Below are 24201 nucleotides of genomic sequence, written 5' to 3'. Positions count from 1 at the left end.
AACATCATGTGGGCACCGTTTATTAATGTCATTTAGTCTCCTTTCCTCACTAGTACAAACAATCAACTTCTGGCTGCAAAGTTATAATCCTTAAGATTTTCCTAAGTAAGGAGATCAAGAGAGACAGATATCTGTATGATTAGTTGCATCCTAAGTATATAGCCCAACCCGTCAACTTAGATACTTCTGAAGTTGCATAGTAATGGGAAGACCTCTGATATGCTATAATGAAACAAGTAGAAAATGTAAGATTAGAAGTTAAATATATCTGGGTATGAACCTTTCCTCTGCCGTTTACTAGCTGTGTGACCTTGAGGACATTATTTCACCCCCGGAACTTCAGCTGACCTGCACATGCAAAGGAGAGGTTCATGTTTCATCAGCGGGTTCTTAGCATTCCCTGTGAAGTACCTGTTCCTGGCATTCGCCCATTTCTCTAATGTTCGATTTTTCTAGTTATTGATTGTTAACATCTTTATTGGAGTTTAATTGCTTTACAGTGGTGTGTTAGTTTCTGCTTTATAACAAAGTGAATCAGCTATACGTGTACATATACCCCCATATCCCCTCACTCCCTCTTGCGTCTCCCTCCCGCCCTCCCTATCCCAGCCCTCTAGGGGGTCACACAGCACCGAGCTGATCTCCCTGTGCTATGCGGCTGCTTCCCACCAGCTAGCTATTTTACATTTGGTAGTGTGTGTATGTCCCTGCCGCTCTCTCACTTCGTCCCAGCTTACCCCTCCCCCTCCCAGTGTTAGTCATTGATTTTTATAAATTCTTACCTATTCTCCATATGGACCCCTGGTTAATTATATGTGCAGCAAATATCTTCTAGTCTTTAGATTGTTTTTACCTTTGTTATTTTTATATATAGTTTTCATATAAATTTTAAAATTTCATTTATTTAATTTCTAAGTTTGACATTATATAATTTGACTAAATTTATGTCTTTCTATACCTGTATCTGATTATCTATATCTCTTTCTCTATCTAATTAACACACTCACTCCCAACTGTAATATCATATATTGTTAAGTATCTTCTAAAAGTATTAGAGTTGTTTTAGGTTGGACTTCCTTAAAATCAAGCCCAGAGGCAATGATTAAACTGTGATAAGTTTATATGGGAGCTAGAACAAGACAGCACGGATGGAGAAATGAGAACATGAGACAGGGAAAGGGAAGAAACCAATAAAGGATGCATTTTCAAATAATCATAGCTCCGGGCCATTGTGCTTAAGTCCATCTGGGAAACCCTAGAAGACAGTGTGAGATAGGAGAGTTACCCTTCGGGAGGGGCAGAAATGGAAAGTCCAACATCCAGCTGTCACTGGCTGAGGCTTCTCCCAGGGGTATTAACTCCAGGGTACTTCCTGCCCCCGCCCCGTCCCCCATCAGTGAGTGAAAGCCCACAGGTGGAGTACGGATGCCTGCATAGGACACACTGGCCTGTATTGAAAGTTGATGCCCAGGGAATATGGATGGGGTGCCCATAGCATCTGCTAAGATATTTGAAATTTATTTTTATATGTTCTGTGAACTAGGGATCAAATTTTATATTTTGTATGGATAACCAAAGTTTCTCGATTATTTACTGAATATTTCTCTTATCCATCTTGCTATGTCCAAGTTCCATTTCTGCCGTAAACCAACTTTTCATACACATACAGGCATGTTTCTGAGCTCTTGTATCTGTTCTCTTAGGCTATTTTTTTCTAACCTTTGTCCAATTCCATGGATTTTAGTTAATATATTTTATAATATATTTGAAATTTTAACTAATCAAATAATTCAATCACAGACAAAAACAGAATACATATAAAGCAGACGCCTATTTTTTCCCCCTCTTTATCCTTCTTTATTATCTTCTTGGCTGTTCTTCCCAAGAGTGATTTTTAGGATCTGCTTGACAAGTCACACATACTTGCATGCGAGTATACACACACACACACACACACACACACACACACACACACACACCGAGTTAAAATTTTTATTGCAGTTACATTAATTATAGAGAATATGTGATGAGAATGACATCTTAAATATTTAATCTTATCGAGGAGAGAAATCTTTCTGTGTTTTTCAAATTTCATATTATTTCTCTATAAACATTTTGCACTACATTTTAAAAATTGATTCCCACTCATTTTAGAGGAGTTTACTCACTCTTGTTAATGGGGTTTTTATATTAAATTATCCAATAGGTTTTCGTTGGTCTAAAGAAATGGTCGTGTGCCCAGGAACTATGCTAAATTTTATTATTAGTAACGAATGTCAATTTTCTTGTATTTTCATCAAAGATAATGAAATCATTTGTAATAATGGATAGTTTTATTTTTCTCCTGACAGTGTATATTATCTTCTCTTCACTTACTGCAGTGTCTAGTATCTTTAGTCCAGTGTTGAACAAAGGCAATGCCAGACATTCCAGGGCGCTCCCCATTTATCATGCTTTTTGCATTGGTTAAATTTAAATTTTTTCTTTTCTTTTCTTGTTTGCTAACATTTATCATGGAAAAATACTGAATTTTATAAAATTCTTTCACTACATCTCTTTAGATGATTACATGATTTTCTCCCTCTATCTGGAATGTGGTTACTTTCACTAACAGATTTTTGAATGCTAAAAAATACTTGACTTCCTAGGAAAACTCTTACTTTATCATAACATAACTTTAACATCTTTTTCATTTGTCTTGCTCATAGTTCAGGATTTTCTGAAGTAATCATCAATAATTTTCCTTTGCTCTAATTTTCTTGGGTGGCTTATGTGTTAATATTATTACAGATTAAAAAAAGAGTTGAGTAACTGCTTTTTAAAAAAATTCTCTGGAACAGTGTGAAAAAAATATACACCGTTTGTATTTTCAGAGTTTTAAAATTATGTAGACATTGTGCTTTGGGGTTAGAATTTTTCACTAATGATTCAATTGAAGTAATAGTTGTAGGTTTTAAAGGTTTTATGTATTTTAAATTCTTTTTCTATAATGTTCATTTTCTCTAAGTTTTTGTATATATTCACAGAAATATTACTTACTTGTTCATTCTTTACATGTTTCTAATATATTGATAATTTTATCCTTTTTGCAATTCCTAGTAAAGCTCACTTATCTTATTCTTTCATATTTTTTCAGAAGGTTCCCTAGTTTATTAGTATTTTGTAATATCTAGTATTTTCATTTACTTATGCTATGTTTTTGTGCTTTCTCTTTTAAAAATAATTTCTGATATTTTTTTTTCTACTTTCTTGAGTTGTTTATTATCTACTTTCCTCTTTAATTCTTGACATTATTTTCAATCAACCATATTTTTATTGCATGCATTTTGAGTTATAAATCTCCTTTAGCTGTATTTCTGAATTTGGATGTGTAGTGTTTCATTGACTTCATTTAAATATTTCTTAATTTTCATTATGATTGCTTTTTTCCCCGCGAACTGTTTAGTTTTGAATTCTTAAATTTTCAAATGAATAATTATTGGGGGATAACATTGTTATCAGTTTCAGATTAAAGTTGACCCTTGAGCAACACAGGATTAAGGGCGCTAACCCCTGCCTAGTCAAAATTCTGCATAAAGCGTCTGACTCCCCAAAAAGTTAACTGTTAATAACCTACTGTTGACCAGAAACCTTACAAATAACATAAACAATTGAACACATTTTATATATAACACATGTTGTTATACTGTATTCTTACAATAAAGTAAGCTAGAGAAAAGAAAATGTTATTATGAAAATCATAAAGAAGAGAAAGTTCATTTATAGTACTGTACTGTAACAATACCATTAAGTTTATGTTTTTGTCTAGAAGATGAATTGTCTGTCAGTACCTACATTAATATTGTCTTATCTGATACAGAACACTGTAGATGTTACACTTATTGCTAACAGTAAATATCAACAATGAAAAGATCATTTGAAAAATCATGTTTACTATTATAGGTATCATGATTGATGCATTGATAATGAAAAAGCAGCAATATAATTGCTTAATGGTAGCCTATTGTAATCAATACAATAGCTTCACAGTAGCCTGGCCTATACACTAGTGAGAAAGAAAGGGAGAGAGAAAGAGAGAGAGAGAGATACTGTATGGTAATGCAATTTTTGAAAGCAAAGTTATAAGACAGTAAGAAAACTAGCATATTATTAATTTTATATTAACTATCACTCACTTTATGCCTAGGTAAAGGTAGACTAGGTATCTACATATACTTTACACATTAACTTACCTAAAGTTTTATTAATTTTTTCAATATTTTTAGGCTACATGATTCATCTGCAAATTTTTTCAAACTGTAAGAAGCCTCCGAAAAATTTTCCAGTATGTCTATTGAAAACAATATGCATATAGGTAAACCCACACATTTCAAACCCATGCTGTTCAAGGGTCAACTGTATATTCCATTGTGGTCAGATTGTGTGATCTGTTTGTAAATGATTATTTGGTAAGTGTAGAGATTCATCTTTTTAATAATATGTGTGTGGTCTTCTTACATAGCTTGTATGTCGTCTAAGCATTCCTTGTGAGACCACTATTTCTGTCCAGTAGATCACTTTGTTAATTGTGCTGTTCAGATCTTCAGATTTGTGAGTTCTGTTTTTTTATCTGCTGTACCTATCAACCAGAAATTCAAAACTTTTAATGTTTATGATGTTGTCAATTTCTCTGACCATTTTGCTCTGCAGACTTTGAGGTGCTTACTGTTCAGTCAGGATTATTACCTTTTCCATGTGAGTTGATCTGTTTTTAAAATAAGTAATGACCCATTTAGACTAAAAAGTGTATTTTTGTCTTAAGTTGATTTGTCTATTATTAGTATTGCTTCACCTTCTTCTTTTAGCTGGTGTTTCCCTCACATGTCTTTTTGTATCTCTATATTCATCTTTTAGGTAGGTTCCATCCGGTTTGTAGTTTATCTCTTTTAGGCAACATATAGCTTAATTTTGTTCTGAATGGTCTTCTTAAAATCAAACATGAGAATGTCTGCTCCTTAAATAGGTGACATAATCCTTTTTCACTGATTTCTTTTACCAATATATTTGGCCTTACTCCTTCCATTTTATTATGTATTTTAATGACCATGCTTTCATTTTTTCTGACTTCTATCAAATATTTCATTGGTTGAATTTTTTCTTCTTCACTCTCCTCTCTTTTTAATTCTGGAAGTTATAAATAATTATTACTAATCTTCAGTGTTTTCTCTTAAACAGTGTAACATTCTCCTTTAACAGAGTAAAAAGTTAATCATTATTTCTGTTCTTTCCTCCAACAAGGCAAAGATTTTAAATGCCTTACTTTTGATCATAGTTTTCTATCTTATCTCAGCCATTTGCAGATAGAATATCTTTGTCTTCTGGCCTCTGTAGCTGCTGTTGATAGGCCTGCCGCCAGTTAATTTTTTTTTTTATTCCTTTGAGTATAATCTCTTTAAACATTTTCTCTTCATCTTGAATGGTGTACGGTTTCATCACGAGTCTAAGAATGAATCTTAATCAGGATCCATGGCCTTCTTCAAGCTGAGGAGTCCAGTTTTTTTAGTTATAAAAAATTCTCGGCTAATAACACCTAGAATATTGCCTCTCTCTACTTCTAATAATAGTCTGCATCTGGAACACCTGTTAGATATGTATTGTGCTTTCCCTCTCACCCCCATATAGCAAGTTCATATTTTCCATCTCTAATCAAAACGAGCTCCATTCTGGGTAATCTCTAATCTCACAGAGCTATCTTCAAATTCACGACTCTCCAAAGCTGTATTTAATGCGTTTTGAACTCACCCATTGAATTGTGAATTTAAGTGACTGTATTTCTCACGTTTATAAATTGTTTCTTTTTCACATTTGCCAGTTTAAATCTACAAATATCCGTCTTGAATCCAGTATTCTATATATGCAATCATTTTAAACAGAAGTATTTTGGATGATTTGAAAAATTATTCTGTCATCTCAAGTTCATGTAGATGCGTGTCGACTGAACTCGTGTGGTTAAAATGTTTTTTGTGGCTTTATCTCCAGTGAGTTTCTTTTTCTGCAGAAGTCTGCTCCCCAAGTTCTAGAATAACCCTGTAGAGAAGTGCTGCAGTTGTTTTTCTCAAAAACCCAGTATTTTCATTAATCTGGGACAAGTTTTCGATGTTAATGTCTCAATTTAGCCTCTTTCACTCCACAGGTTGCATAAAGTAGGTTTCAATCTGTGGAAAACGAGGTTTCAGTTTCCAGCCAGACCCAGAGCAGGTGAAACGCTTCCTTCATGCTTCCCAGTCTGTAGTTGGAGAGTCTCTTTCTCCTTCGAGAGACACCGCCTGGGGTTTGGGCTTGTGCAAGCGCTTCTCTTCCAGCTGCCTGCCCGGTGCAGAGAGAGACCAGTGGAACAGCTGGTGGATGTTCACCCCAGCTCCTTCCATTAGGGCTTGTAGCTCAGACTGTAGCCTCCGCAGTCCCTGAGGCATCAGCTCGTGTACTTACAGCTGTGTCTTAGAGTTTCTCCCTTCACTTCCAGCACTTACATTACAGAATTTTTCCTTCTTTCTTTCTTTCTTTAGTATATCTATTTATATAAAATAAATGTTTATTGCATTTTAAACAACATTTCTGTGTATTATAAGTGGTTTGCCATGTTGCTGTAAGTTCTGAAACATTTTTTAAGGAAAGTCTGCCACATATCTGGGGACCCTGCTGGGAAGTAGAAAAGCAGGGGTTTGATTTTTTTCTGGTAACTGAGGCAACAGAAGTTGTGCTCGAATTTTCGAGATTTCTTTTCTCTCTTTAAAAAGTTTTTAAAAGAAACAGTGAGGATGGGAGCCTCTTCTCTTTGCCTTTCCTGTGAAATCCTTAAATTCAATACTTAATATGAGATGCAGGTTCTGAAGGTGTTAAACTGGGTCTGGGTCATAGAGGCTGGGCTCCCCTTTCTTGATTCAACAAAAAGAAATGCATGAGAAAGCAAATTAGTCATGTGTCAGTATGTTAATGCGCTAAAAGGAAATCTTTTTATTTTTCCTGTGCTAAGCAACCTACGAAATGGGGAAATAGATTTCCTCTGAGGGTGATGAGAAACCACAGTGTGATCTGCTTACACGAGGTGCATGAATTCATCATCGCTCTCTCAGAGTTTTGCCGTTTATGGTTTAGTCCAGTCGCTGGGAATATGGGGCATTTTCACCAAGTCCCCGGTTCTTCCTTCCTCCCAACAAGACTCATACTGTCTCTTTACATAAAAAGCAACATGTATTCAAACGCACAGACACACGCACATGCGTATACTTTGACGTACAAATAAGCATATCCAAAGTGAGGAAGGGAAAGATTGTTACTATATTGTTGAGATAAAAGGAGGAATTTTGTTTTCACCTGAGTTCTGGTATAAAAATGAGATTACAAGAGATGGGGGAACATGGAGATAGTTGGGAATAAAGGGCGAAAGAGGAGACGTAATTCTGGGTTGGACTTGTAGTGTCCTTTAGAAGGAAGGCTGAAGGTAAAAGGAAATAGAACTGATTATGGGCTGACACATTACAAGAAATGGGTGATGTGAAATACTACTAAGCTGACCCAGCTTTAGTTTTTAAAACCATTTTGACAGGCTGTGTCATTTAAAAGGTCATAAACATGGTCCACTCCAGTGCAGCGAATCCCTAAGTGTCCCCAACATGCCATGTGAAAAATACCAATTAAAAGGAGTAAAGTAACATATTGACAGGCGTTCTTTCTTATTTCTGAGTTATATCTCCAGTGAACGTTACTTTGAGGTATTGTCCAGTTAATGACACATTTACCACCAGGTGATTAAATTATAAATGAAGATACCAAGTTATAGACAGGAGAAAGAATTAATATGTTCACTAACCATGACCGATGGATAATTATGCACAAAGGGGAGAAGGTGTTAATTATGTGTAAGGCACGTCCTAGGTCGTTTATAAGGAGACAGTAGGTACTTACAAAGATCATTAGAGTCTCAATGGCCTGAAACCCACTCTGCTCTTGGAGGTAGATGTGTATCACATTTTGTTAAAATGCTCGCTGAGTAGAAATAAATCAGTGATATCTGATTATAGTAGGTCTTACCCTTCATTTATAAACGTATCTTTCACATTAAGAGTAATGCCTACATTTTTCCGTATTTGTAAAGAAAAAGCCCTATGTCTACCACTCTAACAGAACTACTAAAAGAGGAGGCTTTTATGTACACAAGCTATCTCTTGATAATGTAAAGATAGGAACATATTTTAGCAGCAAGTGTGTCAGTTGCTCAGATTTTCTTTACAGCCCACCTTCTTTGCTGCCCTTGGTGCATACGTGAAATGGATGGGTGCAGCAATTGTTTATAAGGTTCACATGTGGTTCCTGGAAAATCTAGGTCATCTCTCGATATCAGGATGCTAAATTGCCGTATAAAGCAGGTCAGCTATCCTGCGCCGTTGACTTGCAGCACCGTGACAGCCTGCTATTTGCCTCTCAAGAGTTAAATTGTATCTGCTAATCCTAGCTTTTAAGCAGCGAGAACTGACATTGCTTAATTTACTTGTAACCCTTATAACAGACATTGAGCAGAGGGTATTGGTCTTTGCACTGGACTGAAAGCTGGCAGTCCCGCAGGATATTGACTAAAACTGTTATCACAGTTAAGGTTGCCTCTCATTCTCATTATAATTCACATCCAATAATGAACACCTTGTTCAATAATATTTAATTCAAATCATGATGCTGAGTATAAAATTACATATCGAGAGAATTCATTAGAAGTTTCAAAAGTAAGCTAAGTAAATGTGCCTTGGAGAATGTATTTGATGAATTTATAAAAGTATTTAAATTAGATCTGCAAAGTATTGTGAAAAATCCGCAAGGGGTGCACAATTAGGCGAATAAGCCCTTCAAGGCCAGGAGCTGCTGGGCATCGACTGTGAAGTGCTTCCTGAGATGTTGTTTATGCAGAGTAGAGAGGTTGGAGGAGGAGAGTGAGGTGCAGTAGAGCAGAAAAGCAGTGGAGGTGACGCCAAACGTAACTGAATAGAAAGTAAGTCATTCCGTCGTAATTAGTTCTCTAGCCTTTGCATACGTAGTATTCATGTCACTGAAGTATTTTAATATGGGACAAATGCTCATTTAATTTATGCACGTTTTATAAAGTCCATAATGGATGAGCTTCATGAGCTGCTCATTCATAACCAAGTCCTGGTTCAAACTATTGTGTGTAGGTTAGGCAGTGTTGAATGTACAATTTGGGACACTTAAACCGGTTATGTTGGCAGTGGTTTTATCTTAATGTATGGATGACATATGACCGCGTTGTCCACTTCTACGTATGCTGTGCTCGTGATTATATAACTAGGGTAATCTTACATTCACATGAATGTATCTGTTGGTTCGTGCGTTCACTGATTCATGTGTTCATTTCATTCACGCAACATTTGTTGAATGGTAACTATATTCTAGACAAGTTACACTTGACTGGCGTGAAGAACCAATGAAGATCAAGAAGAAAAATGACCCAACTTATAGCGGAGTTTAAACTTTATATCCTAACGGGCGAGAGAGTCCTTCGGTAAATAGCCTCACGAACAGTGCACCAGTGGAGAATGAAATAAACTCTTCAGAGCAGGGGTCAGCAAACTTTCTGTGAAGTACCAGCTAGTAAAGATTTTAGGCTTTGCCAGCCACGCGGTCTCCGTTGAATCTACTCAACTCTGCAGCCGCAGCCTGCAAGCAGCCAGGGCGCAATACGTAAGTGATCGCGTATGGCTACATTCCAGTGAAACTTTGTTCACGAAAGCCGGCGACGGTCCGGACTGGGCTCGGCCCTGTGGTCTTCCAACCCCGCCTCTTAAAGCAAAGGATTCCAGTCCTGTGAAGGCACAAAAAATGAGCTTGTTCCAGAGAGAGCATTTTTCCCGAGGAGGAGGCAGTTCAGGCGAGATGTGAACAATTAGTGGAGAATAATGAGATGACATTTGCGCAGGACAGTTTTTGAAAGGTATTTGCGAGCCCTATTGCGGGAAGGAGATGCCTACTCCATGGAGTTTCTATTATAGAATATATGATATGTTATATATTATTTTCACTTTACAGATGAAGAAACGAATGCTCACAGAAGCAGAGTGACCTACCCAGTGGTTTAGCTCAGATTCCCACGTACATTGTTCTAATTCCAAAATCTTCTTTTCTTTCCGTTTTACCGCACGTACGTAAGCATATGATTGCTTTTCTCTTAGGAGTTTACAGTCTATCACACACTCTTTTGGACTTATATTTATAGAACAAAATAACATTTTTAGACTTATTTTTGGCAAACCTTCATCATTTCCTGATGTGACACAGACCAGGAATAAATTCACGAGGGCAGGTCCACGGGACACTTTCTGAAACGCATTTGTTACCTCCCACCATCAGCTTCTATACGCTTAATGTATCACAGAGCAAACTTTATAGAGGGACAGAACCCCAGTGGTTATTTCAGAATGGACCTTCCGCCCTGATGTCTGGGATGTGACTCACTGATTGCTGTGAGGGAGAACACTGAGAGGTTTACAGGACTGAGGCACACGGAGGAGAGTAAACGTCTTTTGGCTATAGCAGCCGAGTTAATGCAGCGGAAGAAATAGACTTGTCTTTGTATACCCTCTGGATAATTAAGTATGTTTTATAAGCATGAAGATAGACAGGTGTGGGTTTACTTGTTACAGTTTACAGTTTACTTCCTTGTCTTAACTCTGGATTCAATAAATGCCTTTATGCATACAGATCGGTTCTATCCCTAACGGATTGAACGCCATTTTATAGTGTCAGAACATTCTGTGAACTCTTTTTAAAGTGCTAGATCAGACTTTTGTTTCAAAATATAATTAAATAAAATACAAAACCTAAAAAGCAAAATGCAATAAAGGACCAAATGATTTGTAAATATTTATTTTCTGTAAGAGTTAAATGACATTTTAATATAGTATCTTTAGCTGACCCATTGAAACATAAGTATTATATCCTGATTGAATCAAGAAAATCCTGATTTCCATAGTTAAGGAAATGGAAGAGAAGATAAGAAATGGCTTTTTTTGTTTTTTTCCTTTTATAATGTACAAGCTGTCCAAAATATATGTCTGGAATGAGGTTGGATTGACTTTTAAAGGGAATGTTGCTTTATTCAATTTGATCAGAAAGAGCTTAGATAGGTGTAGATGCGAGCTAGGAAAGGAGCCATAGATTCCAAGAATTGTCATTTTCTAGTTAATCTTCTTCTGATACATGGTTTTTCTTAGCTGTTAGGAAAGAAAAGGGCTGTTAACTAGGCATTAACAAGCAACTTCCAATTCAATTTTGCAGGTAAAAATGTTTGATTAAAGACAGTGTCTGTAGATATTTAGAGGTGTTAGAAAAACCAAATGCCAAACTTAAAGGGAATTTCCTATTAGCAGTTTTTCTCCTGTCCACTCCACTCTGTTTTTCATGATATAGTTAGAATTTCCTTTGGATGGGAAATATTTAACAAATATCAATTAATAAAGAAAAAGACATTGAAGTCTATTTTTCCATGAGGGGTATTTCTCTCTCAATTCAGATAAAAATATTCTCAAAGACCCAGGATGTATAAAATAAAAACATGTAATGAAATATGAACACCACAACATTTAAGTTTACGTAAAGAAATTTATTTTATTCCTTTTTTTGGCATGTTGTTTTACCAGTTTAGGCCAAACATTTGATTTGGGCTACTAAGAGGACATTTGTTTCAAACACAGTGTGATATTTTCTTTACAAAGTTACTTTCATTAACCTGTAAAATGTTCAGTGACCATCTTGAGATGTTCTTCAGTTGTGAAAATGGGATGCCAATTCTCTAAATGTCATTGCATTGTCCAGAAACTTTGACACACTCAGTAATGCTTCTGGAAGCCAGACTGACTTTGGGAGACACACACGAAGACATGAAGTTAGCTTCAAGTAGCATTTTCAGTCTCCGAGCATTTCACCGGTACTCGTTTCATTAGTTCCATGAAAACTGTGAGAAACAGTCCTAAATATCGACGGCAGAATCTTTTAGGACTTGAAATATATAAAGCATTAATCTACCTATTTAGAAAACGTTCTCTCAATAAGTTTTATTCCGTTGTATTTTCATTCTCCGTGCTTCTCTGATAGGTTTATTTAATTGTATGGAGGTGGATTACAGTCAGGCGTAACAGTAAAGCTAGCAGAGACCGTGGGCGGCTCAGGGGGTGGGCCCGTGACTTGCTCATTTGTAAGACCTCATACCTCGCACTGTGCCTGGCACCTCACTACCATCAAACGCCATGTGTTCTTGTCGCCCTGGTTGGACCAAACAGCTATTAACTGGCGTATTAATAATGACGGTACTGCTGATACTGCAGCTACAACCGTACTGTGTTTGCTCGAGGTAGACACTGACCGTCCTTCAGTCATGCAAAGAAGATGTCAACAGATGTCGTTGAAAATGTTTAAGTGACTCTCTTTAACCCACCGGTATTATCTTTGGTTGAATTGTTGTTGTTGAAAGTGGCTAAATGGACTTTCCTTTGTAAATGTAAACCTTTGCCAATTATGTGGCCAATGCCAATTTCTCTGATTTATAGAGTTTGTAGAGAAGTTGGTAAAAAAAAAAAAAAAAAAAAAAAAAAACACACAATGAAATGACTCCGTTCCTTCCCTTGAAATAAAATCTTTAGTCGCCAAGACCAAAATTCATGCTGCTGTCATTGGATTTCCTTACCTTTCCTCTCCTATATCGAAGCTGTAGTAAGTCCATAAATCAATTTCAGATTTGTCCCTATTATTTTCTGTATTGTCAGGCTAGGTCCCCCCCCCCTTTAAATTGCTGCTACTTTATATTAGGGTGAATTGTCATAACGACGTACATTGATGGCTTCAGTGAACACATTTTCAGTCGCCGCAGCCCTGTATAGTCCCTAGAAGGGAAGGGCTCAGAAGCGACGGTATATATGCTGTCTCGGCCTTTGCCTCCTTGGGCCCCCTGAGCGGCCGTGCGTTTTTTGGGAGGGACCTCTTGCAGCCGGGTGCCCAATTTCCGCGTGCGGAGGGGTGAGAGAGGAGAAGTGGGCCCCGGACCCTAGTGGGCTCGCCAGCCACGCGTGGCCGCAGGAGGGGACACCGGCCGAAGGGCCGCCTGCGCTCAGCCCAGGTCGATGAAACCTGTAAGCAAATGAGATGGTTCTGTGTGAAGCCACTCAGGTTGGGGGCAGGTGTTTATGCATCAACAGCCAATGCAGACACGTATTCAGAAAGCCCTGAAGGATGAGTAGGAGCTGGGCTGCGGAGTTACCGGGGCTGAGGGCCAAGGGACTCTTCCCAATGGAATATGCACAGTTCCTGGGCAGGAACAGAGTCTCCGTGCTTGAAGACGGAAAGCGAGAGGGGAAGGAAAAGGAAAGAAGAGCGGGAGGAAAGGAAGGATGGAAGAAAAGAAGGGGGTGGAGAAAGACAGAGAATGAGCGAAGCACGCAGCTCGTGCGGCTTGGGTTTCTTCACGACGGGAGGGTGGCCGGCTTGTGGCTGGGACGGCGACGGGAGGGAGACGCTGCAGGCTCCTCCGTAGACCCGATCAGCATTTTGGACTCAAAAGCGGTTGAAGCCTTTTAAGCGGAGGAAGGAACGGAAGGCGTTTTGTGTTGGGAAGAACATCCGACTGCACGTGCCTTGTGGAGGGAGGACGGAAGAGGGCCGAGGGTACAGCGGAGAGACTAGTTAAAGGAGGCGGCAGTATTTCAGGTGACAGCTGCCGGTGGCCCGGATGGAACAGGGTTATAGCGGCGCAGGTCGGGTGAAGAAGAGGAAACAGGTGTTCGGGCACATTAATCAAGTGATTTTTCTGAAAAAGGGATTGAAGATGGGTGAGGAGGGAGAGAGAAGTGTGAGTGATGACGCCTTCATTTCTGGTTTGTGCAGATAGTTCCATGAAGGTACCATCCTTTGAGGTTCAAGGCCCTGGAAGAGAGCGGAGTTGTGATGGGAGTTTGGGGGAAGGGTGACTGAGCTGAGATGTAGCCCCGTGAAATCCGTTGGAGGCAGCTGGCAGGTAGAAGCCAGGATACCAAGAAGGCAGTTGGATACACGTGATCTGTAGCTCAGGGGAGAGATCTGAGGTGGAAATTTGCATGTGGGAGACATTCAAGTAGATGGTATTTAAAACCCCCGGAGTTGTTATAATGCCCTAGGAGAGTGTGTCGAGTGAAAATAGAAGAGAATCCAAGCTTAAGCCCTGAAGAACTCTGTTTGTTGGCGATCGAGTTCAGGAGGAGGAGGGAGGAAAAAACAAAACAAAACAACAAAGCCCAGAAGTGATGATCTGAGGGGCTGTGGCGGAACGTAGGGTCCCGGAAGCCGAGCAGAATGTTTTCAGGAAGATGGGAGTTCCTTGTGACGGGTCCGGCGAATTGAAAGCAGAGGCTCCCACTGGCTGTAGAAACCTGCGGTCCACTGCTGACTTCTGCAAGCGTCGCTGGTGGAGAGGGGCGGCGGCAGGGCGGCGCGCGGCCCGGATCGTCGGGTGGGGCCTGGGGAGGGAGAGGCAGTGGCGCCCGTCCGCCTTCGAGAGACGCAGCCGGGCCCGGGGCGGGGGGGGGGGGGGGTCGGCTCGGAAAGGGGAGGGGGCTAGAGTGAGGGGGCGGCGCTGAACGCACTCGGAGCGCCAGTTTCCGTATGGAAGCCTGCGGAAACCGGAGGGAGGGAGAGCAAACAAGCGAGTGAAGAGTTGAGCGCGCCTGCGGAAAGGCCGGCCTTCCTCGCCTGCCCTCGTTACCCCGAGCCGGAGCCTCCCGCCCCCTGCACGGGCCCCGCGCGCGCGCTCCCGCCTCGGGCCTGCCTTGCCCTGCTCCTCGCCTGCTCCTCGGCCCCCTCTCCCCCGTCCCCCCTCCGCACCCCACGTGCCCACGCAGCTGGGCGATGCCTTTCCTGCCCTCCGCCTCTCCGAGTCCGCCGTCAGCGCTTTCCCGGAGGCTCACGGCCCGCATCCCCTCTGCTCTGTGGCTTCTTTGAGCGTCGACGGTGGGAAGCAAAGGCCCAGGCTTGGTCCGGGCCGCTCTCACCCGCCGCCGCAGACAGAGGGCCTTGCGCGCAGCGGTCGTGGAGGCTGGACTCCGGGATCCGGGCGCCGGCTGAGTCAGGGCCGGGGGCGAGCTCCCTCCCGGGTCGTCGGCTGCCAGCTCGTCGCCGGGTCCTCACTCGGGGGACAGCAGGGAGGAGAGCTCCCGCGGGGCTCTTACAGGGCACCGAGCTCCTCCGATCCTAACCGCCGTCTCGGGGTGCACCTCCTAATACCATCGCGTGTCGGAGGGGATGGGGTTTCAACGTGAATTTTGGGGGGACAGTGCCCTCAGCCCATAAGAATGTCACCCTGTTACTCTTCCACGTGGAGCCTGACACAGCCTCCGGGCTTGCCTGCCGCATCACCTGCTAGCGGGCTTTACTTCGGGAGCATACGAGACGAGCTTTTGTCTTTCTTAAGAACAGAAAAGTTTCTTTTTTTTAAGAAACTTTATTTTTTAAAACTTTAGATGTACAGAAAAAATGTGACGATAGTACAGAGAGTTCTCATATACCCACACCCGGTTTCCCCTGTTACAGACGCTTTTCCGACATGGTATGTTTATTACAACTAGGGAATCAATAGGGATACTTCTTCTAAGTTCGTACCTGCTTCCCATCCTTTCAGCTTTTACCCACTGCCCTTTTCCTGCTCCAGGATCCCATCCAGCACCCCACACTACATTTGGGGTCATGCCTCTGGCCTCTCACGGCTGTGGCGGTTTGTCAGACTTGCCTGATACTTGATGACTTTGACAGTTTGCAGAGTACTGGTCACATATTTTGTAGAGTGAGTCTCATCTGGTATTTGTCTGATGTCCTTCTCGTGGTTAGTCTGGGGTTATCCTTTTTTTCTTTTAATTTAATTTAGTTTTATTTTTACACGGCAGGTTCTTATTAGTTATCTGCTTTATACACATCGGTGTCTACGTGTCAATCCAATCTCCCAGTTCATCCCCCCTCCCCCCTCGCTTTCCCCGCTTGGTGTCCACACATTTGTTCATAAGAGAACCTTCACATGCAGGTCTCACCTCTTCTTAGGCACCTCAGTACAGGGGTGTTCATAGCTTTAAGGAGGCTCTTCCATCACAACTATGAATACACAAGCCTCTATTAAGACTGTGTCTGTGTGTAAGGAAAGCTCTAATGGTCAAGTTAACTGAGTTCGTCGTCAAACTGTGAACACACCTGCCTGAGAGTGACTCAGAGTCACCGCCACGTGTCTTCCCTCACCCGAGAGACAGTTCCAAAAGCTTCTCTCTCTGGGCTTGACTGGTTTCCTCAAAACTCACTGCCTCTTACCTCTTTCTCTAATACATGCATAAGTTTATCTTAGAAAAAAAAAAAAAAAAAAAGACTAGGGACTTCCCCGGCGGTCCAGTGGTTAAGACTCTGCGCTTCCACTGCGGGGAGCACGGGTTCGATCCCTGGTCGGGGAACTAAGATCCCGCGTGCCGTGCGGCGTGGCCAAAGGAACCCCCAAAACAAAAAAACAACCCCCCTCAAAAAAAACCTGAGTACCCCCAACATTGGATCTGGAATCATACCACCTCCTTCTACTCAGAGGATCCTGGTTTTTGACAGTTAGGCAGTGACCGACTCCAGGGTGCTCTGAAGTGTGTGTGTGTGTGTGTGTGTGTGTGTGTGTGTGTGTGTGTGTGTTCGTGTTCGACGAAAGAGAGACTGATTGTCATTGGTTCTCTGTCTCACGGTGTGTGAATCGGTATGTCAGCTGGTGTGTAGACCCATCGGAAAGAACGTGATGTCTCCTCTGACGGTGGTCGAGAGAAGAGCGACCAGCAAGCTGAAACTCACTGGTGTCCTTGACCTCGTGCTGGAGGGAATGCAGAGCTCAAACGCAGGCTTGCTTTGCCTGAGTCAAGCTGATACACTGGAACGGGCATGCCTGAGTTTATTTAAGCAACTTTGTTCAAAGTTAAAGGAGTCTAAGTAGAAATAATTTTTTTGGAGTCTTTCTTTTGGGGGGGCAAAAGGCAAAATATAATAAGAAGAAAAGGGAAACAGGTAGGGGTGGGGATAAACTCCTAGGGAATCATTTATGAAAACACAAGTGGAAATTAGAAACTGTGTGTAAAGTGTACAACTCTGTGGAAAGCTGTATAATCTAAATGCAGAAACGAAGGCAAAGCAACTCCGAAAGCGTTCTCCTGGGCGTCTGGGAGGGACAGTCTGCCAGGAGGCGTGAGGTTGGAAGGGACTAAATGTGCTTGAGACTAAATATGTCCGTTTCCAAGGGAGGGGGGCAAATCATCACAGAAAGGTGGAGAACACGGGAAACGTCCTCTCCTGACTTGAGTGGAGCTGTTCCTCAAGCCACACGCTTGAGGAGGGCCAGGACTGTGCTTCCAGAGGCCCTGCGCCGAGCTCTGTTCCAGACCCTGCGTAGCGGGAAGGCAGGAGGCTGCCCTAGATCAGCAGTGGCCCTGCTCGGGCGGGCCGGGGGGATGCAGTCGCTTCTCCTGACAGACGTTCCCAGTATGTGCCTGGTGTCCTTAGAGCCCCGCTCGTTTGACTTGAGGTGGCAGCGGAAGGTCTTCACAGGCTCTCGCTCGTTGACACGAGGGAATGGAGGTGAGGGTCACGCGGTCCACCGCTGCAGCCCTTGCCAGGGGGATACCCCACCCCTGCCATCTTCAGTCTCCTCCTTTACCTCCTTAGCTCGAAGTGCGCGATGGACTCGGTCAGCAGGCCAGATCGTCTTCTCGGCGTCTTTGGACCTCAGCCCAGATCCCCAGACGAGCAGGTCCCCTTAATGTCTCTGCTGTGCTCCAAAATGTATCGGCTGTGCACAGAGGGACACGTCAGCGTAGCTCACAGGCTGCGGTGGCTTCGCGGTAGGGGTGCCGCCTCAAGTCCGGTCTTTGTGGACTGAAACGCAAAGGAAAGGCATGTGGCGCGTGAGACGTAGTTTGAGGAACGGCGCAGGTGGAGAGCTTGAGAAGACTGGACGGGTGCGGTGAGGTCAGGATCGTGGGAATTCTGCAAAGGCCAAGTTCGGGTCGGCGAAGTGGCAGATGCGGAGCCGTTGCGCGCTCTCCCGCGTTCAGCCCGAGGAAACCGCTGGCTTAGGAAGGTGACCGAGAGCTACGTAAGGGAAAAGAGTCACTGGGGCTTTTCACCCTGCACCTTATCATAATCCCTCGTACAAGCTGTTTAAAGTGATTATAAAAATAAATAGGCTACAGACAAAAGAGGCTCGGGAGATGGCAATGTACAGCCAGAGTAAGAGCCGCGGTGCAGGGCAGGGAGACCCATGCGGTGGGAACCCTGTCTGTCCTGTTTGCAAAAGCCGCCCAGGCGTCTTGAACGACGGGTGGCCGGTGGTGGACATCCAGTAAATACCGACCGAGTTAAAGTGAACGGATCTGTGGCCGGAGGCTCGAGGCAGGAGGATCGCTTAACGGGCTATCCCGGCATCGAAGAGCCGAGTGTTGAAAACCTCAGGACAAGACCGGAGGGGGACTGGAAAGTGACCAGAGAATCTAGATATTTTCATTCTTCGAATACTTACGTTACCCGAGGAAAGTTGGTCAAGAAGATCACTGTTAGAGTCTGTCACAAAACGGAAATAACAGAGGCAATATTGAAGTGTTTTTGCTTTAAAGATAATTAGAAACATGTGATTAGAGTATAAATTAGATGAGTCAGGTTTAGAGATGAAGAACCAGGAAACAAGAATATAGAAGTCCTTGAAGCCAGATTTCTTTGAGTCATTAAAGAGTGAGTCTAAAGAAAAAAGGACCAAAAAGCAAGAAAAAGTCAGCTTCTGTTTAGTCAGCTGTATTCACTGAACATTCACTGAGCATCCAGCGATGTGAGCTGCTCTCTCAGTATCCTGGCCAATGTAGTGCACGTGGTGCACTCGAAGCAAGGACGAATATGATCCCCGCCGTTCAGAGGGCACAGGGAGTGTCTGCCCAAAGCCACGTGACTGGCGACGCTGGGCCCAGGCGGCCTGGCTGCGGAGAGGGCGCTGGTCCCTGACGCTTGGCTGCTCTTGGCAGGTGGAAGGAAGGAGGCGGGAGAGGAGGGCAGCAGGGGGGAAGGGGGCTCAGAGACCAACCCAGAGCCTGTTGCGGGGAGTTAGCAGGGGTCAGTAATGAGATGATGCGGTGCACGGTCCGGGAAGGGTGGAGGGGAGGGATAGCGAGAAAGAGGCCTCCTGCTCTGTCGAGAAGGTCGTGCAGCAGAGCAGCTGCCGGAATGCCGAGGGAGGAGGTGGGCTTTCAGAAAGTGCGGCGTGTTAACAGGTGCAGAGAAGTGGGGGAGCGGGGAACGGGAAGGGGTCAACCAAAGAGCGCAGCGGGGTCAAGGGAAGCTTCTCACGCTCTTGCGGTAAAACATGCTTGAAAGTCCCAGGGATGGAGTCAGCAGAGGGGGAAAGAGTCAAAACGCGAAAGGGCAAACAGCTGAGGGGTTGTAGGTCTTCGCAGGGGTGGCGCGAGGTGGAATTCTAAGCATTGATAGAAATGTGAAGAGACTGTGTCCAAGGTCGGACACACTTTTCAAGAGTCCACATGGCTCGAGCAAGCCTAAAATCAAGGAAGAGTCTCTGTCGGATGCAGTTTCCGGCAGAAAGGAACCCGCGCTGCACCCGCTGGGCTGCGGGTAGCCAACGCCCAGGTACGAGTGCCGTGCCCTGGAGCAGTACCTCGGATGGTAGCATCGCACATCTTGCTATCTTACAGCAACCAGGAATTTGTCTATTTGCACTCAGTGGAAGCTCTCTTAACCAGCCTCTGCTTAACCAACTCACCAAGTCCCTGACGCTCTACATTCCCTCTGGGGGCAGGCAGTGACCAGTGCCCACACCTCCTGAGTGTTCTGGGCTCGGGCTGCCCTGCCAAGAGCCCGTTATGAATTTCTCAAAGCCGTTTATGTCAGAGGCACTTGATATTGCAAATGCGCAGTGTCGTTAACTTAGATAATACATGACGTGTGCGTGTGAAAAGAATTACTTCTGCTAAAGGTAATTTGGAAGTCTATGAAGACGGTTGGAGTTACGGATTCTTGGCCTCCCAGATGAGGACACAGAAGTTAGGCAGATGGAAATCAAAATGTCAGAGTTTTTACCAATGAAATTCAGATTGAAATATGTAGGTTCGTGGCGGTACCGCAGCACACTCTGTAATGTATCCTTCCAGAATTTCACAGCTGTACTTGTGCCGTCATAGGTAGCCATGGGCAGCTGATAAGCTTTCCCACAGAGGTGAAAACCTCATCTTTGTGGAGAAGCAGAAATGTATCTATCATGAGGACAGGTTGGGTTCATGAGAAAGAAATTACAGTTGTCCCCAGGTATCCTCAGGGGATTGGCTCCAGGACACCCCTCCCCCCTGCCACGGGTACCAAAATCCAAGGATGTTCAAGTCCTTTATATAGAATGGTGTGATAGCTGCATATTACTTATGTGTATCCTCCTGTATACTTTAAATCATCTCTAGATTACTTATAATACCTAATACTTCATAGATGCTATGAAAATAGTTGCCGATTCGTAGCAAATTCAAGTTTTGCTTTTTGGAACTTTCTGGGAATTTTAAAAAAATACCTTTGACCTGTGGTTGCTTGAATCTGCGGACGCAGATCCCGTGGGTACAGAGGGCCGAGTGTATGTGATCTGAGCCAGTTTAGCTGCTTCTTGTGGACTCAACCAGCAGATACCTTTGCTCCTGCGGTAGAGGCTGGGAAAAGTGACCGGCGGGATTAACTCTGACTGACTTTGTTCCAGATGGAAACAAGCACCTTCTCATCAAGTTCTAATCACACACACACACAAACACACACACACAATTTCTGTACATTAAGGAGAGGGAAGACAGCTATCAACTATGTAGGGAGGATCATTATAATCAGAAAGGAATTCACACTCAGACTGAATTTCTAATTCAACTTTAAGTAATCAAACCCAGACATTCTAGGTAATACACTGTGGATGTGTTTTGCGCAGAAGTCCGTTCTGTGAACCCCACTCAAAGAAAAGTTCTTGACTCTATGAAACATTGGCACATAAATGCATATTAACATGTTTTGAGTTATAATAAAATGTTAAGGTGTGAACCATTTCTGTGATTCCCCCTTTATAGCTGACTTTTTAAAGTTAAACAACTAAAGTACTGGTTCCAATCACATCGGACAAGAGGCTTTTCTTGTCAACCTCAGGGGTCAAAACTTAGCACAAAACTTCTGAAGTTTTTTGTTGCGTTAGTAAAAACTTAGCATGGTTGATAGGTCACCCTGAACTATACGGGAAAACATATTGTTGCATGGTCTGGATTCATTTATTCTTTCAAAACTGCTGGGCTGGCTTCTTTGCCAGGTAACTGGATTAAAAGTGAGAATTAATAAGGCACTCTTAATCTCGAGTTATTCACAAGTCTGTGTTTACATAAGGAATTTTGATTTAGTAAATCATACTGTACCAATACATGAGTCCAGGTCTTCTGAGAAGCAGACGCCAAGACGGGCTCACACAGCAAGGACTTGGTTAGGGGAGACAGATGTGAGAGAGAACGGGGAGGGAGCTGGAGAGCGCCGTGAGTTTTCTGACTGTGATGTTAAGTCTGAGCTGGGGGAAGGAGAGGGAAGGGGGAGAGGGGTCTGGTCCTGCTGTCTACAGAAGGTGCCACGTGATGGCTGGGAGTTCTCAGGCAGAGTTCTCCATCCCAGGGGCTGGGCTCCATCCCCAGCTCCAGTTGGAAATGTGGCTTTGGAGCTCGTGCTGTGATAGACTTTAGGGCCTAGAGCTCAGCCACTGGGCCTGGTCACATACACTCCTTGTCGCTGGAGATCTGAGAGGTGCATTCTCACGGCCACTGCACCTGGGTTCTGAACTTAAAAGTCTCGCTCGTTGTGGACAATTAGAAAGCAAGCAATGTTGTTCTGGCTTCCTTCCTCCTCCGCTCTCCTGCTTCATTAGAATTCTCTTCCTGGAGTGCAGTCTAGCCCTTGCACTGATCCCATCGCCTTGAGTAGAAGTAGCTCTTCGAGGGGTGTCACCTCACACCCGTCAGAAGGGCCGTCATCAAAACATCTACAAACAATAAATGCTGGAGAGGATGTGGAGAAAAGGGAACCCTCTTGCACTGTTGGCAGGACTGTAAGTTGATACAGCCACTATGGAGAACAGTATGGAGGTTCCTTAAAGAACTACAAATAGAAGTACCATACGACCCAGCAATCCCACGACGGGGCACATACCCTGAGGAAACCATCATTCAAAAAGAGTCATGTACCAAAATGTTCATTGCAGCTCTATTTACAATAGCCAGGAGATGGAAGCAACCTAAGTGTCCATCGACAGAGGAATGGATAAAGAAGATGTGGCACATATACACAACGGAATATTACTCAGCCATAAACAGAAACGAAACTGAGTTATCTGTAGAGAGGTGGATGGAGCAGAGTGAAGTCAGTCAGAAGGAGACCGTAGTTCTTGATGTGACTCTGCAGCCTCCACCCACCCCTGGAGGAGTGGTCACCACGTATAGTTCTTTCCTCCACCCAGGGCCCCTCATCACTGGACGTGCAAGGATTAAACAAGTGTCACCTCCTCTGAGAAGTCTTCTGTCCTTCCTTCCCGCCTTGTCATCAGATGCCACCCCAAGTATTCGCGTCTCACACTGTAAGTAACTCTAAGGCGTGTGTGTCTGCTGGCCTGGCTCCGCCCCCGTAAGGCTGTGAGCTCCTGGACGGTCAAGATTTCTGTCCGAATCCCCAGCGGTGAGCTCAGTGGTTGACCCAGAGGAAAGGCTGAGTTCCTGGCGGCCCCCGAGCAAGGGGATGCCTGGCCGACCGCGCGCTTCTCGCCAGCCTGAGAAAGCAAGGCTTTGTCGGGTGGAACGGGGGGGGGGGTACGTCCTTTACTGACAGTGGCAGTGATTTCCGTCTCCTCCCTGAAACGAAATCATCCTGGTTGCTACCGTTCACGGCAGAGGTGGGCCTTCCCTGGGGCAGATCAGTGCTCAGCTACCCGCCCTCCGTGCTCGTTGCCCGCAGCGTGCTTTGCGGTGGACGCCCTGCGCACATGCCCGCGGCGCGCCCTTCGCTGAGACGCCGAGTCCGGGCTCGGCTCCGTTCCGGGGGGGGGGTCCCCGCGGAGCCCCCGAGAGGCGACTCCCCCGGTCCCACCGCTCTGAATGGCAGAGCCCGCAGCGAAGTCAGTCTGTCCGTCCCCGGTGTCCTCCGTGCTCCGCATGTCGGACTCGCCGTGTTAAAACACAGCCCTGTCGAGACGATGCCCGTGAAGAGTCTGTGCTACATTCGCGATTCTTATTAAAAAACAAACAAAACACGGAGCCCCTTATTTTTCATTTAGTTACTTATTTTTACCAATTTGCCAAATGTGTTTTACCTAACAGCTCTATTCAGCTGTCTGGGGTCCCCCATAAACCGAACCGAGAAAATAGAACATAGGTTACAGCCGGTTATGTTATGCTGTGTCCTTTTGATTCTTTGGAATAGCGCCGCGTGGGTAACACGCCAGCGCCTGGGTAACTGCAGTGTAGACGCTTCCAGCAGGCAGAGAGTGCTCTTCGGGAGGGAAATCACTGATGCGACACCGCGGTGCGCTGAGTGAATTTACTGTAGTCATTCTGTTACCTTCTCAACAAGGATAATGTAAAGTCAATAGAAGTTTCATTTTAAAGCCTGCGGATTCTCAAATCTTCTAATTTAATTATGAAACTGAAAGGGATGTCAAATCATTTTAAGTTTACATTTGTATAAAGTAAATAATCTGTACGTGACAGATCTCTCAAGTATTTCTAATTAACTTCATTCTGACATTTGAATTCTTTTTTCTCAAGTTCTGCAGCCATTAATATCATATTTCCAGGATAATCATATCTGTTACAGCGTGTACATTTTTCTCCACTCCTGTCCTAAAGCCAGGAAAGCCAGGCTGTTCTGTTGTAAACTTTTATTGGCAGGAGTTTGTAATTCAGCTATAAAATTTCATGCTGGGCTGCAACTCAGTGCACAGCCCTATGCCCTGAAGAGCTTATGTTACTACAAAAACAATTGTAAAAATCCATTTTTTTTTTCTTTTTTTAGGTAGACCAAACAAATGGTATAGTAAGAAACATTATCGTTTCAAAACGTGCTTTCTTTCAAAAAAGTTGGTGG

The sequence above is a fragment of the Kogia breviceps genome, chromosome 20, assembly GCF_026419965.1.
Source record: "Kogia breviceps isolate mKogBre1 chromosome 20, mKogBre1 haplotype 1, whole genome shotgun sequence".
Taxonomy (NCBI): Eukaryota; Metazoa; Chordata; class Mammalia; order Artiodactyla; family Physeteridae; genus Kogia; species Kogia breviceps.
Note: the sequence above shows the minus strand (reverse complement) of the source record.